Genomic DNA, 15,792 nt, shown 5'->3' with positions numbered 1-15,792 from the left:
TGCGGGTAATGGTAGCTGTACACCCTACTTCACATGGTCCATGTCTGAGACAATGGAAGTCAAAGCCTTTTGAAATGTCTTATGCTAATAAAAGGTGTCACTACCATGAATTATTGATCTTTGGTAAGTCACTTCCTCTGGCTGGACCACAATCCACTCCTTTAAAATAAAGGAATTTAGCTACTTTCCTTTTCAACTTTTCTGAGTATTGGAAATAAATGATGACAATGACGATGTTAGTGATAAGCACATAAACCCTGAGTGCTCACTAAGTGCTCAGGTCTCTGCTGCACACTTTAAAGGGACTGTGGGCTGGTCCTTGGATGGGAGGACTCTCCGCCCTTAGAACACAGACTCCAGAGTAGCTAAGATGGGCAGCGATCAGAAGAGAAGTCATGCTGGCTTTTATGTCTTCCCCCCTGGACTTGTTCATCACGAGGCTCAGAGATAAAACTTAATATTGTGCCCAGTGTCTACATCTTTGAACTCTGATGATGACCTTACAACTCCCCTCTACCCACACCAGATGATTCAGCATCCCTCTCACAAGCACAGTGACATCTGTGATTTCCTGATGCCTCTACCTTTCCTCTTTTTGGAAGTCCTAGCTTTCTTCTCCTGGAAATCTCTTAGGGTCCAAGACTGCGACTTCCAGGTCACCTCTTCTCTGAAGCTCTCCCGAAGGAGGCTCCCTCAGCCAGAGGGAGGATTGCCCCTCAGGACTGCCAGGGTGTTTGCAGGCTCGTGCCGTGTGATAGCACTGATGGCTACCATTTTGTTTACATGGTTTCCTTTCCTTCTAAGACTGCAATCTCCCCTAAGGCAGAGACTGCATGCCCTTAGCTCTCAAAGGCTCAGCACTTGTGGGTACTGTGTGAAGAGTTTTATGAAATGATGACTCAGATGTTCAGTAAATGTTTTCCACCAGCTTTGCTCTTTCTGTTTTTCTCTAAAATATACTTTATAGTTTTACTCTGCTGTTCCCAGTCTCAACTCATTGCCTCTAGCTGGAATAATGAATATAAATGACTAACAAATAAAAATAAATATGAACATTCAAGTCTGTCTTGTTTCTTATACCCAGAGTCCCAACTAACCATTTAAATATATATTTACAAAACGCTAGAATCTTAACTTGATTTCTTCTGCTAGAGGTCTTAATATTCAGTATATTTCAAGAAATGGAGAATTTCCTATATACTGGCTGGTTTTAGATGGTGTGAAGGATGCAAAGAAAAATGGCACTGCCCTGGAGTAGAAGAGACTTGTACAGAAATCGCTGTGATTCTGGAGAACATGATTAGTGCTGCAGGATGCTTGAAAGCAAATTGTCATGACAGCTCAGAGAGAAGGGGTAGACTGTCTAGTCTGGGGGAAGGCTCTTCCTTGCGAACTATTAAACATTGGTAAAAATCAAAAGCAATAGTCAGGCCAGGCTATACGGAAACAGCAAGCCCTGGCTTTGGCAGACGTAGTGCCCATGTGGGCAGAGACGTAGACCATGGGACAGGAAGAAGAGAACAGGGCCAGGATATGATGAAACTTGAATGCAGGGACAGGGTTTAGATTTCAGTATGAAGCTGATGGAAATTTTTGAGCTGGGGACAGAGGGTAGGGGGACAAAGCACAGATTCTGTGCTTTGGGGTTTTCACTCTGGCACAGCTTACAGGAGTGTTTGAAGAAAGAAGAGTCATTGTGGCCCGGGAAACTATTTTCATAGTTCAGTCATTATGTTAATTATTCCAGAAATATGATTCAAGTGAGTATGTTATTAACTTGTCATGGAGAACATTGGTCCAGTGGATGACAGCATCCCTAATCCTATGGTTGTATTATTAGCAATGGCAAGAGTTTGAACTTTTGAAGAAAGGGTCCCTGAATGACGGCGTCCAAAATGGCATACAAGTCATAACCGCACTTGAATTTCCTGAAACACAGTGCCTAGGACTTAAAAAGACCGTCTACCCAATTCGACTAGGACTGACATTTTACAACCGATTCTTCCTTTTTGGATTCCTTGTCAGGCCTCGCCCTCATGACCAGGGGTCTCTCTGCCCTCACCCAGCCTTCTGCCCACACCCCCTCCCCTGCACACACCCAGTTTTCTTTTGGTGCCAATCCAGAACTGCCGTTGCCTTTCCTCCTCTCCTCCAGCTAAGATATCCTGTAAAGTGCTGTGCAGCAAACGCAGAGGGTGGTGGCGGGGAGGACGCCAGGGGGAGGCTCCTTTCTTCCAGAAGCAATATCTTCGAGGTGGGCTGTCAGGGAGCCTGCAAGATCTGAAGTTTCAGAGACTGAATGAAAGAAACACTCAGCTAACAAAACGGAGCGCTGCAGAGGACGCTTCATCTGCTCTGGCCAAATCCCTTCTTTCTTTCTATCTTTTCTTTCCTAATAACAGCTGCCCTCTCCTTCCCTGTTGCTCTGCTGTGAAGAACAAAACCTCCCTTCGACTATCTGTTTTTCTTTTCTTCCCCAGAGTAGGTCTCATTACTGGTGATTAGCAGATGGTTAAAACCAATTCAGCTTCCCCCAGTAGATATTTTCTCCCTGTTTGTGCCCAGCCCGTCAGCCTCCAGTGAACGTGCTCCTAAGCTTATTAACGGGCTCAGAGGATTAGCTGCAGCCAAGCTCAGTGGCTCCTATATTGTGATGCAGGGAGTGACACGGAACCATTTGCCGAGCGCAGACAGGACCACTGGGACCCAACTCTCTCAATCACAATTTTATTTTCCATGTAGAGCAAGATAAAAAAAAAAAATCCCGACAATAATTACAAAAATCAAACGTTTGGACGAGTCTGAAAATCTTCTGAAACCCAGTGTCAGAACACAGGCTAAACCAATCACGAGGGGCATCAGGGTGTGTGTGTGTGTGTGTGTGTGTGTGTGTGTGTGTGTGTGTGTGTATGAGTTTACATGGATGTAGAATCACACAGTTTACCTACATTCCCACCCGTGTATAAAGATAAATGTCCTCCTTTATTTAGCCTTGGCCTTCACTTTGGTGTTTACACGGTATGTGTTTGTACGGATCACATAGGGTTAGATCTCTCTGAATGGAGACTTAAGAATTGTCAACTTAGAATCTAACAGACTACAATTTAGGTAATACTTTAAAGAGCATCGGATTCTCCAAAATTGTGACACTTGGATATCGACAGATACACACAAAGGGATTCTAAGTAACTGGCTTCACTTCTGTTTCAAAACCACAAAAATGCCTTTAAAAGGTGTTTAAAGTTTACAAGGAATGTTTCCCTATCTACAAGGCTTTTCTTTCCTGTATAACTAACTATATATGAATTACAGTAATGATCATGATAATAAAAGTGATCTGTTTATTAGCTGGGCTCACAACCAGTAGCTTAAGAAGTGAAAGGAGTCTAGCTTTAGAGAGTTCTGAAAGGGAAACCCCTGGTATAACTTCAGTAGCGGATGCTTTTGAGGGCTGTGTTTTGGGCGATGCGATTGCTTTATTATTACAAATGGACTCTTAATCTAAATCTTTACATTTTTCCCATTTATTTCTTTTCCACCTTTTCAAGGCAGCTTAACTCTGAGCGTGCTGGGGCTTGAAATCTAGTCTTCAATTCATAATAGCAACAGGGTTTGCAGAAAATGTCAACAAATCCCCATCAGCAGGGAAAGTGGGAAATGTGAAAGGTGAGTCACGCCAGTCTCCCCTGGCTGCACGATGGATCTGTGGAGGAGAAGGAAGGAAAATCCTAGCAAGAGAGACCTTACAACCAAGCAGCGAAAGCCGGCAACGCCAATTAAACAAAGGAAAACCTGACGAAACAATAAGGAAGTAATGAGAAATCAGAGGAAGATATTGTCAATCACCCAAAATGGCACAATCATATTTTATTTAATTTCATCACTTAATATCTAAGGGAAAATGACAGACAAGGAATTCTTATTGGTTCGATTTTACCAGCATTAAAACATTTCCAGCAATATCCTTGACCTTGCTTGGCCCCAATAAGTAGGTAATTGCTAAAGGATCAATTCCTTCGTCATTCAACAATAGGCCCCAAACGAATGCAATATATTCAATCAAGTGACAGAGAAGCACAGCTGAAGGTAACAGAATACAAAGAAAGCTTTACAAATGATGGTCACAAAAGTGCCGGGATAAATACCAGGAAAGCGTTTATCACCAAGGACCTCTGATAATGTAACCGGAATATACAGGAAAAAATGATGGTTTATTAAGCTTCTGAGCATTTTATGCCATGCCTGTGCAGCGTGGCATATAGAAAAGAGTATTGCTGGGATTAGAGAAAGATAAATATTGTTGAAGGAAATACTTTTGCTTGGAAGTATTTCACAGGGACTGGAGAGGATTTCCATGTCAGCGGAGAGGCAAGCTCAGAAGCAGGGCTGTGCCAGCCTCAATAGATGAATAGAAGAAATGGTGCCTTGGGAAGGGGGAGAGGTGTCTGTTCCCCCTTCCGCCAGCTCCGTGCAGGCTGGGGCCAGAGCAACGTCACGAACTGAGGTTCTTTCACCCACTGAATTAAACATCATAAAAGAGGACCGCTGGTCTCGCTTCCACAATTCTTCAAATAGCCTCTGCAGTAATGGTGGCCACCTTGCCACGGTCATCCTGACGCTTAAGGAATCTGACAATTATTTCTGACTCCTGGATGTCCAGGGTCACGTTTTCCTTCATAATTTGCCCTGTTTTCTTCTTTTCAGTGTTACGGGATAGAATTACGTGATGCACAGGATAGAGCCTGTCCGGCGAGAATGCATCCTACAGATTACTTTTATCATTATCATCACGGTAACATGGCGGCTAAGAACTTTGAACTTGGGTTTGGACCAGCTCTAAAAACTGCTGGGGTCATGACCCTGACGGATTTACTTAACCTCTTTGAACGTTAGTTACAACACCTATAATATGGGGGGAATATTACCCATCTCTTGAATTAATAAGGATTATTGCCATAACAAGGGTTAACCAGGTGAGGCTCTCTAAGGACTCAGCCTACCCCTGGGCACAGAGTCATATCTGTGATGAGTACATGTTGGTCATATTATTAGTGGTGTCACCAAGAGCGACAACTGTAACAAATTCTTTCAGATGTGTGGACACTACCTTGATGGGAGGGTACAAAGGAAACTATCTGAGTTAATTAAGACCCTTATTAGAAGCTTAAGACACAGTAGCTACCTCTGATAGACCTAAATCTTATAGGAGTAGAAGGTGGGAATTGGGGTGAGGCACCAAATCAAACGGGACAAGACGCACATTAAAAGACCAGTAACAATCTGAGGCAGCGTTGTAAAGTGACAAATGAGTGTAAGAGACAGTAAATACAGTCAGGAGGGGAAGGATCATTAAGGGCTTGGGCTGCCAGGGATACCGGTACTAGAAGGAGGGCCTGAGGAAAGACCAGAGCTGCGAGGAATGTGGATGGGACCCTTCCTTGGCAGGTCCCTCTCCCTCTGTGAGGGGAAACACAGACTGAAAGCACCCACCCTGGCCAGGCAACATAGTAGCCACTTGCATGAGTTCTCTTATAACAGGAGCTCCTGGTAAGGAACGTGGAACTAACAAGCCACCACCAACCGGAAGAATTGGGGAAAGGTCCAAAGGAGGGAGGAGATGCCAGTCCATATGTCTGACCAACCTCCCAGAATCCTTCTCGCTGGAATCCATCTTGGCTGAGCCTTGCATGCACCACCAGGAAGGACCCTGAGTCAGAGTGGTTGTCCAGAGACAACCCGGAAAGTAACCCCATCACCATAAAACCCGAGACCGAGAGCCACGTGGCAGAGCAGTCCTCCTGGGTTCCCTTACCCTGCTGCTCTCCACCCGGGCGCCCCTTCCCAATAAACTCTCTTGCTTTGTCAACACGTGTGTCTCCTCGGACAATTCATTTCCGAGTGTTAGACAGGAGCCCACTCTTGGGCCCTGGAAGGGGTCCCCCTTCCTGCAACACCTCCAGGCATCCCCTTTCTAGAGGATTCTGTCCAGACAGCAATCCCCTGGATACATCCCGAGTTGGGGGCTACCATGCTATTTTGTGCTAGTAAATATTCGACTGATGGAAGGGTTATTACTGTTATTATTAATGATAATACTACTTGAAGCCACAGCCAATTTAACTCAACCATTTGGAAGAGCGGCATGGCTCTATTATCCAATTGATAATTTCAGGGTTTTATTCACAGGCACAATCATAAGAAAAACAAGGAGAAGACAGTCCCCCGGTTGTGTACATATGCACAGACTTTGCCTTTTGAGAACATAATTGAGGATGAGAGTCACAGAGAAAAGATCATTAAGAGTTACAAAGAAAGAAAGAAGCTGAAAGCAGCACCCAACCCAAGAGGGTGGAAACAGGCGGGTCCTGGGGGCAGCAGACATCAGGGCAAGGAGATACAAGGGAGAAGAGGGCCCAGGAACAATCTGTGCTGGGAGAAAGCTGCAAGGGAAGTTTCGTCCACTGAAACGTTAGGCAAAAGTGGCAAATATAGCTGCTGGCAGGGTTTCCTTCCCCGCTCCCACCCACCCCATAAACAAAACGTCTCCAGCAAGCCAGGATCTCTAACAATCCACGTATCACTAACCAAGGCCCTTAGTGCAGCATGGGTTAGCAACCCAGGCAATTCCTGCCTGTGGCCTGAAGCTCAGCAGGGGTGAAACTGGGAGGGGGTGTGATTTGGGTGGACACGGTGGGCCTTGGCCGGCCACTAATCCCAGAAACAATCCAACTGTGAGGGGCTGGAGGGCGCCAGAGTGTTTGCAAAAGCAAAGACATGCCTGCTCCACGTTGCTGGCAGAATCTGAGCATCGATTTAGCAAAATCTGTCCGCAGAGAAGCAAACAGCTTGGTGGGTTTAGCTAACCATAAATAGACAATTAGAAATATCAAAGGTGAACATTGATCAATCATCAACAAAAATAAATAGATATTTCTAAGAACTTCCCAAGAAGTAGGGCAAGGGGCAGTAAGATCCTTGTCTTTGTGGGGAGCTGATAGGTAGGTAGATGAAGATCTGACCTTTATATCTTAGGCTTGACCTTTATTTATCATCTTTGCATTTATGTATGTATGTATGTATGCATCTATCTATCATTTATCTAGCCATCCATCTTTCTAATTTTCTACTTTTCCCTATGGCACTAGCCATACACCTTTGTAGGTAGACTCTATTACATCTTGGATTTTCCCACAGAACCTACAGGAGAATTCCTGTAGGTTTATTTATTCTCCTACATACAGGAGAATAAATATGTTTTGAATGAATACATAAGTAAAAGCATTCCTGATAAGACTCAGTAAGGAAATGAACAAGACACATTCAGAATCAGTACAGTTACTTAAAAATGATACAGTGGTGAGATCATGCCCTCTTTTAACCATATTCAGTAGTTTCTGATTCTTGTTCTGTTGTGCCATTGAGGGACCTGCTTGTAGGGTAATGTAACTGAGGTCTCCTGGCCCATAGATGCTGCTGCCTTATAAGGTCAACTTCTACTCAGAAATAATAACAGCTAACACTTAAGTGCCAGACACTGTTCCAGGTGCATTTTGAAGATGAACACATTTAAACCTCATACCAATCCCATGAAGCAGGTGATGTTATGCTTTTCATGTTACACACAGGGAAACCTTGCACAAATAACTAACTTGTATAAGATCCCAATGTTGTGAGGGTGCTGGGAGTGGAACCCAGGATTCTAGATTTACGGTCTGTGTATTTAGGTGTTTCTGCCTCTGAGCATCACTCTTTTCCTGTGTTTTATACAATTTCTTGGAAGTCTCTGTTGCTTACCACTAGTAAGAAATAGTCCTAATACTAGGACAATAATTTTCAAATCCCACGTTTCAGTTATGATGGGGGATTATAACTAAACACCTAATACCTGTCCAAATACTTGTTCCACACTCCTCAAAAGATGAACACTAAGAGAATATCCCAAACATTCTGGATGGAACAAAGAAGCTAAGCAATCATTATATTTTAGCATATATTGCATGCCTGCATGGGCTCTCTAAAACAAAGGAGGTAGGTTTATCAGATAGTTTTATTTCTTGGTACCCCAAATACCAATGCAAGATATGAGAGAGTTCATTCAACCCTTAAAACCTACAATGTCCAATTAGGTTTCTGTAGCGAAATCAGATTGTTTGGTAGAGCCAATTTTAAATTACATTTATAACATTTATTTCAAAGTACACTAAGCATATTATATATGAAAAATGATGCATTGGAGGAATTTAAGATGTTTAAGAGTTAAAGAGGGGGCTTCCCTGGTGGCACAGTGGTTGAGAGTCCGCCTGCCGATGCAGGGGACGCGGGTTCGTGCCCCGGTCTGGGAAGATCCCACATGCCGCAGAGCGGCTGGGCCCGTGAGCCATGGCCGCTGAGCCTGCGCGTCCGGAGCCTGTGCTCCACAACGGGAGAGGCCACAACAGTGAGAGGCCTGTGTACCGCAAAAAAAACAAAACAAAACAAAAGAGTTAAAGAGGGACTTCTCTGGTGGTCCAGTGGTAAAGAATCCACCTTCCAATGCAGGGGACGCAGGTTTGATCCCTGGTCGGGGAACTAAGATCCCACATGCTGCGGGGAAGCTAAGCCCACATGCCACAACTATTGAGCTCGGGTGCCTCAATGAGAGAGCCTGCATGTTACAAACTACAGAGCCCATGTGTGCTGGAGCTCGCACACCACAACTAGAGAGAGAAAACCTGCATGCCACACCTAGAGAGAAGCCTGAGCAGACCACGAGCCATAACGAAAAGATCCTGTGTGCCTCAACAAAGATCCCATGTGCCACAAAGACCCAATGCAGCCAAAGAAAACAAAAGGAAAAAAAGTTTAACAAAGAGTTAAAAAAAGATTTAAAATGTTTTAAGATGTTTGAGGAGTTTAAGAGGATGAAGGAAGGGAGAAAAGAAAAAGAAAGAAAGAAAGAAAGAAAGAAAGAAAGAAAGGAAGGAAGGAAGGAAGGAAGGAAGGAAGGAAGGAAGGAAGAAAGAAAGAAAGAAAAAGAAAGAAAGGAAAGAGAAAAAATGGAGGGAGGGAGGGAAGAGGGAGAGGTTGGGAGGAGAGAGAGTAAAAGTGTAAAGTCCATTAAAAAAGGTGCAGAAGATGTGGTTCTTGCAGACACCCGAAATGAATTGATTACTAAATTAAATTTGGTTCTAAGTCTTCAAAACATAAGGCAAAAAGGAACTATATCATGAAATAGTTGTATTATTATATTAAACAAATATTACACCCTTTACTTTCATATACTATATATATTATGTTTAGAAGTACTTGTTATATCTTCAATGCATAGTTTATTCACAGTGCTAAATATAACTGAACACAGATATTCACATTCCACTTGAGTAAGTCTCTGCTTTTGTATGACGAATATAATGTAAGTCAGTCTCTGGAGCCTTCTGAATTGAATTATCACATCACTGATACCTTGTTATTAAAGACATCTTAGATTAAGATAAAATACCACTTGATGCTGAAAGGTAAGCTGATCAACTAATTACTTGACAAGTTTCAAAAGAGATTCCCTGAAAACAAATAGAATGAACATTTTTGAAATTGAAATATAATTATAAAGTAATGAATATTATGTAGCACGTAGATGCTTGAGTATTGACATTAAACAGTCAAATGTGTGCTTGGGAAATGGCGTGAATTTCCCCAGGCAAATGCTTTCTCAAAAGGTTTTTCTAGGATGGCTTCGGTAGGTGGAGGTCTAGACAGGATTTTGCTGACTGTGGGAACCATGGGCGTTGGACACACCCTGCAGAGCTGTCAGGGCGACATTTTAAACACACTCAGCTTGCGACTGTCCAGTCAATTAACTGATATCCGAGAAGCAGGAATGAGGAAAGAATCTTACTCTCTATGTGTGCAAGGCAGTGTTCTTCCCCCAAGAAGCTAATCTCATACAGGGCAATTAATCTCTCTACATTTGAGTTTCTACTTTCGTTTGTCATTTGAAAATGGGAAAGATAATTTCTATCTCATTTATTCATTCACTGGACTCATATTATTGAGGGAACTAACAGACACAAGGTCCTTGCCCTTCATCTAGTACAGGAGACAGATCATAAACAGGTAAGGACATAGCACGTCCAGTAGTGATGATTGCTACAAATCCAAATAAAGCATGACAGTGCGGGCCCCAGATACTGGGATGAAGCTTGCTATTATATGAAGGTTCCTTAGAGAGGACCTTATATGGAAGAGGCTACTTGAACAGAGAGCAGAGGACGTGAGTATCTAGAGGGAGATGGCTCTAGGCAGAGGAAGCAGCAGCTGCAAAGGCCCTGAGGTGGGGCTTCCTCACATGTTGGAGGAAGAGTGAGGACGACGCTGTGGCCAGGAGGAGATGAGTGAGAAGAAGCATTGCAGGGGGTGAGATTGGAGAGGCAGGAGGAAGCCGCATGTTAAAAGGACACTGGCAAGAATCTCCCATTGCAGCAAAACAGTGTAGCCTTTAATTCTCCTTTTTACAAATAAAAATGCTGGACGTAACACACCAAACAAACAAAACAGACTCTGAAAGATGATGAAAAGTAGAAGGTGGACTGTGTAGGGTCTCTGGGACATGAGTTGCAGAGTGGCTTGTGCTGAGTCTCCTTTTTGTTCTTATATATCCTGGACAGTACCCTGCATGCCCAGCAGGAGCCTCCATCCAGAATCACCAATAGGCAGTGACAAAAAAAACCCCCAAAAACAAAACCCCAAAGAAAAGCCTGTTTCCCCTATAACCAAAGGACTGAGAAAGGGCGACCTATCAACAGAAGACCTTTTTGGAAATACCCCTCTCCCCCTCCCTCCCCATATCATCCAAATACCTGTGAAAGCTATACCCTCGCTGCACTCCTCTAGAAACTGGTAGTGAGCTCCTCTCCCCTCACCTGGAAGTGTTGGTGGGACCAAGCAGAGAGCTGACCTTTCACCCCCCCGACCCCATCCTGCAAAACGAAGCGTGCTCAGATTCCCCTGCCAGCATAGTGGCAGCAGGATCTAGGCTCAGGCTGAACCTCCATCCCCACCTAGCACCAAGGAGACTTACTTAACAAGGTGGTTGGAAGCAGGGCTAGTCAGTTCTCCTCCCTGCCCCTCTGGTATCAGCAGAGCCCAGTGAGGCGTGATCTCTACACCTAACATCCTACTTAATGGTGAAAGACTTTGCCTCTCAGATTGGGAACCAGGCAAGCACACACACTCTAACTACTCTTATTTAACATAGTACTAGAAGTTCTAGCCACTGCAAGAAGGCAAGAAAAAGAAACAAAAGACATTCAGATTAGAGATAAAGATATAAAACTCTTCCTATTTGAAGATGACATAATTGTTTACATAAAAATCCCAAGGAATCTGTAAAAGAGACAAACAAAAAATACCCGAATAAACAAAAAATAAGCAAAAACCCTTCCAGAGCTAATCAGTAACTTCAGTGACATCTCAGGACCAGATCAGCTCACAAAATTCAATCACATTTCTATATACTAACAATCAACATATAGAAAGCAAAATTAAAAACATAGTACCATTTATAAACACTCCAAGGAAAATTAAATGCCAGATATAAACTTAACAAAACATGTACGGGATCTGTACACTGAAAATTACAAAATGTTGAGAAAGGAATCAAAGAACACCTAAATAAATGAAGACATACAATGTGTTCATGGATTAGAAGATTCAAGTAGTAAAGATGTCAGTCCTTCCAAATTGATCTACAGATTTACTGCAATTTCTATCAAAATCCCAGCAAGATATTTGTAGACATAACAAGCTCATTCTAAAATTAATATGGAAATGAACAGACCCTAAGGTAGTTCCAACAATCTTGAAAAAGAAGAATACAGTGGGAGAAATCATTGTTTAGATATGAAGGGCTATTATATAGCAATAGTAGCCAAAGTAGTGTGGTATTATCAGAAGGATAGAAACATAGATCACTGATAGAGGGTAGAGAATCCAAAAATAGTCCCCCCAAAATATGGCCAAAAAATATTTGCAAAGGTGGACAAACAAACAGGGTTAAGACAATATCTTGGACTGAATTGTGTCCCTCTGAAAATTTATATATTGAAGCTCTATTCTCCAGATAGAGGGAATCACAAGAGGAAATTTTTAGAGTTAGGAAACAGTGCTATTCCAAATGTGAATCACCTTTTCTAATTAGAAAACACTTAATAACCCTGGCTTGCTTGGGGTACATTTGTTATGTTACAGGAGCTACGCAAAGTGCTTCATATGTAGTTCTACATTTAATCTTTGAAACAAACTTGTGAAATAAGTCTACTATAATATTTTGATTTTCCCACAGATAGGTAAACTGAGTCCTAGAGAGTCTAAATAATATTGTCTCCTTATGACAAAGCTACTAAGCATTAGAACAAATACTCAGTAACTCTGAAGCCAGCTTGAGCACCAGCTTGTCTTAACCTGTGGCTTCAGCCTCACCCCAGCCTCTCTCCCTGGTCCCCATGCCCTAGGATGGGCTTCCTTCTTCCTAGGCATGTCTTCTGATCTCCCATTTCTATTGCATTGTTCATGTCAGGGCCCACCTGCAACAAGCTTCCTTCCAGCCCTTTATGATTCAATTCTTCCTCACGAGCGATCTGGTCTAGGTTCCTCCTGATACGTGTTCTCTGCATACAGTAGGACCCACTAAATGGCACTATACTTATTAATCTCCACCTGGATGAGTGGTGACTTATGAGAACTGATTTGAAACAAATATTTTATGCACTTGATTACCAAGCACATTCATTTCAACACAAGCCCTCAAAATCATCTGTGACCTTTAAGAACATGTTGGTAAACCAATCTTGGCTTGTTTTCACTGATCCAGAAAACTCCCTGGGAGTTTCCAAGTGAATAAATAAGTCATTGACCCTGCTTGATGACAACCCACCCTCTCAAATTCCTTTGCTTTCGTGTGACATTTGGCACAGATCTGGTGCATCTGCACTGCAGCTTATGAAGATCATTCTAGTCTCTGTACTCACAGGGCACTAACAGGAAAAGGACGCTTCAGACCTTGGTGGTGTTGGCATGTGTATCTTTTAGGTCTCAACTATGCAAAGAAAATAAGCAGGGAAAAACTAAAAGAGTTAAGTCTAGTGGGCTCAGAATCTCTTTATATATATGCTTATATATGAAAGTGCTTATTTATTGGGCCAAGGTCCAGAATATGATCTCAGTTTGGTACCATCCAGCCACTTCCAACACCTGCTTGCAAGCTGCAGAGGCTTCACAGATGAGAAGCATCTTTGCCCGCTACTTTTCAGAAAGTCCTTTATCATGGGGGTGGGTGGGAGAGTGGGTGTTCAGTAATTTGGTTGATTCTGTCAAATTCATTCCCCTGTTAAAAAGATTTCTTGAAAAAAGATAGGCAGCAAACTTTATTCAAAGGGAGCTATCATGAGACAAAGAGGAACCACTGCAATGGGGTTTTGCAGTAGGAGAGAGAGATAGGGTTCAATTCCAAACACAAGGAAAAGTGGGAACTTATACCTAAGGAGCAGACGTGTGTGTGTGTGTGTGTGTGTGTTTGGCGGGGGGGGGGGTGTCAGTGGATGGAAAATTATTGGGAAGAAACGCGAGGGATAAGGAGGGTGGAGGAGAAACCTGATCAAATATCAAGGATGACCAGAGAGCAAGGATGGGAGATTCTGGTAAACTGACGGAGCTGGATTCTTGCTAAAATTGGACAACACACAGATGAGCATGGAAGTCCCCCAGACAGGGCCTCTTTGAGAAGAGAGTTCAGAAGTGCCTGAGCAGAGTTTGGTCAAGCAGAGAATCTTTGTGCTCCTGAATACAGGAGAATTGCAGAGGGAAGTAATCAGGAGTTCTCCCAGAGCCCTGCATTTTAGCCAGTGTGTCTGCAGAGTACTCCTTTATCCACATCTGCATCTTCACTGGGGGCCTCTGGATCAAAACCACAGCCCACTCACATAGGGAGACCAGACATTCCAATGCAATTGTACATCTAGCTGCCCGTATCTGTGACATCCATGTGTGTACCATTGAATACCTTTCCGGGGAAACATGTTCATGGAAAAAAATATGAACTAAATCAAGTTTTCCTTCGCCTCCTAACAGTTTGCTGCAGTTTCCTCAGCTGGTGTGCCTCTGAGCATTAATGACTAGGGAGACAAATGATTCTCTTCTATGGCTATTTCACGTGAGGTGGACAATTCCATTCTGGAACTTCGTGCTGACGTTGCGGGCTATTGTCACGTCATCTGCCATAGCCATTCACCTCTTTCACAAAGTGACTGTCTTCAAAGAGCCTTTAGAAATGACTTAATTCCAGGATTGGCTGCTTTCTATCGCTAAAGCACAGGTAACCGATATCTGAGATTTACTAACTCATCCACACACTAGTCACATGTGTTCAATACAATGAGAAGATAAATACAGAGTGTTTTCACACTCCAGAGTGATGAGCATTGTGATGGAAGAATCGTGTAAGGAAAGCTGCACACCTAGTTTGCTGGTAGACATCCAGAGGTGGAAAGGAATCTTCTAGACCAGCGGTCCCCAATATTTTTGGCACCAGGGACCGGTTTCCTGGAAGACACTATTTTCATGGACGGAGGTTGGGGAGGGGATGTGGTTCAGGCGGTAATATGAGCGATGGGGAACGATGGGGAGCGGCAGACGAAGCTTTGCTCAAGCCTACCACTCACCTCCTGCTGTGCAGCCTGGTTCCTCACAGGCCATGGGCCGGTGCTGGTCCACAGCCCGGGGGTTGGGGACACCTGTTCTAGTCCAAAGTCTGGTACATAATAATTGCTGTTGGTGTTACAGTAATACTCACCAAAAATTCACTTTCGTCTTTTGTTTAAAATTAATGGCTACATTTATTTTTGACAGCTAAACCATTTGTTGAGAATAGATAAATCCATACTGGTGAGAGAGAACTAGGTATATTTTAATATATAATTAACTTAAGAACAAATGTGTCCAATAATCCACAAATGCTATATGTGAGATTTCTCTGTAAAACTTTCGATTTCTTTCTGTGGATTATGTGATGGACAGCCTCAGGTCATTCCCATCTGACTACATTTTATTCATATGGATTTAAATCTTTTTTTCTGAATGCAATAGGATATTTTAGGGTGTAATTATAGACAGCGTGGGCCCAGTTGACTTCCCTCAAAGAAGTTACAGCCATACTTTATTAAGGGTTTCATGTAAAAGTGGAGTGAACCACATTCTTAGAATAAGCAATTCCCCATTAGGACCATTGATGGAATGACAGTGATTTTTCTATAATTTAAACTTCCGTTCTCAGTAAAACATCTAATTCCCCTCCTGTGCAGGAAGAGGTAGCTTAAGGTGAGGGACAGGTTTTGAGACTTTTATTTTAGAACCTGGGAAAGCCTAATGTCGCCCTTATTCTCTGCTATCTTTTCTTTTCCTTGTGCTCATTAAATTCTTGTTGAAGACAGAGGCTGTGCTTACTTCTGTGCGTAATATTGCATATGGAAGTGGGGGAGCTTGCAATCTGGGTACCGGACTGTTCTGATTGCAGGAGCTATTGTTTTAGTTGTTAGTGGTGATACCAACAACGTACTACTCGGTGGCCTGGCAGACAAGAGTTGAGAATTTATCTTAAGGGTGCAGAGGCTAGCTCACAAAATAGCACTAAAACGACCAACATTCAGCACTGTTTCGTTTTTTAAAACTACAGCTACCTGGCGAAAAATATCACCTAATAATTGTAATCTTTAAGTGCTGTGTGTTATTTCTCTGGGGTTTAAAAGAGATTGGGTTTCTTAC

The sequence above is a fragment of the Delphinapterus leucas genome, chromosome 13 (assembly GCF_059928025.1).
Source record: "Delphinapterus leucas isolate spDelLeu-1000000601 "Yukka" chromosome 13, BTC_Dleu_Yukka2, whole genome shotgun sequence".
Classification (NCBI taxonomy): domain Eukaryota; kingdom Metazoa; phylum Chordata; class Mammalia; order Artiodactyla; family Monodontidae; genus Delphinapterus; species Delphinapterus leucas.
This window is presented reverse-complemented; position numbering follows the sequence as displayed.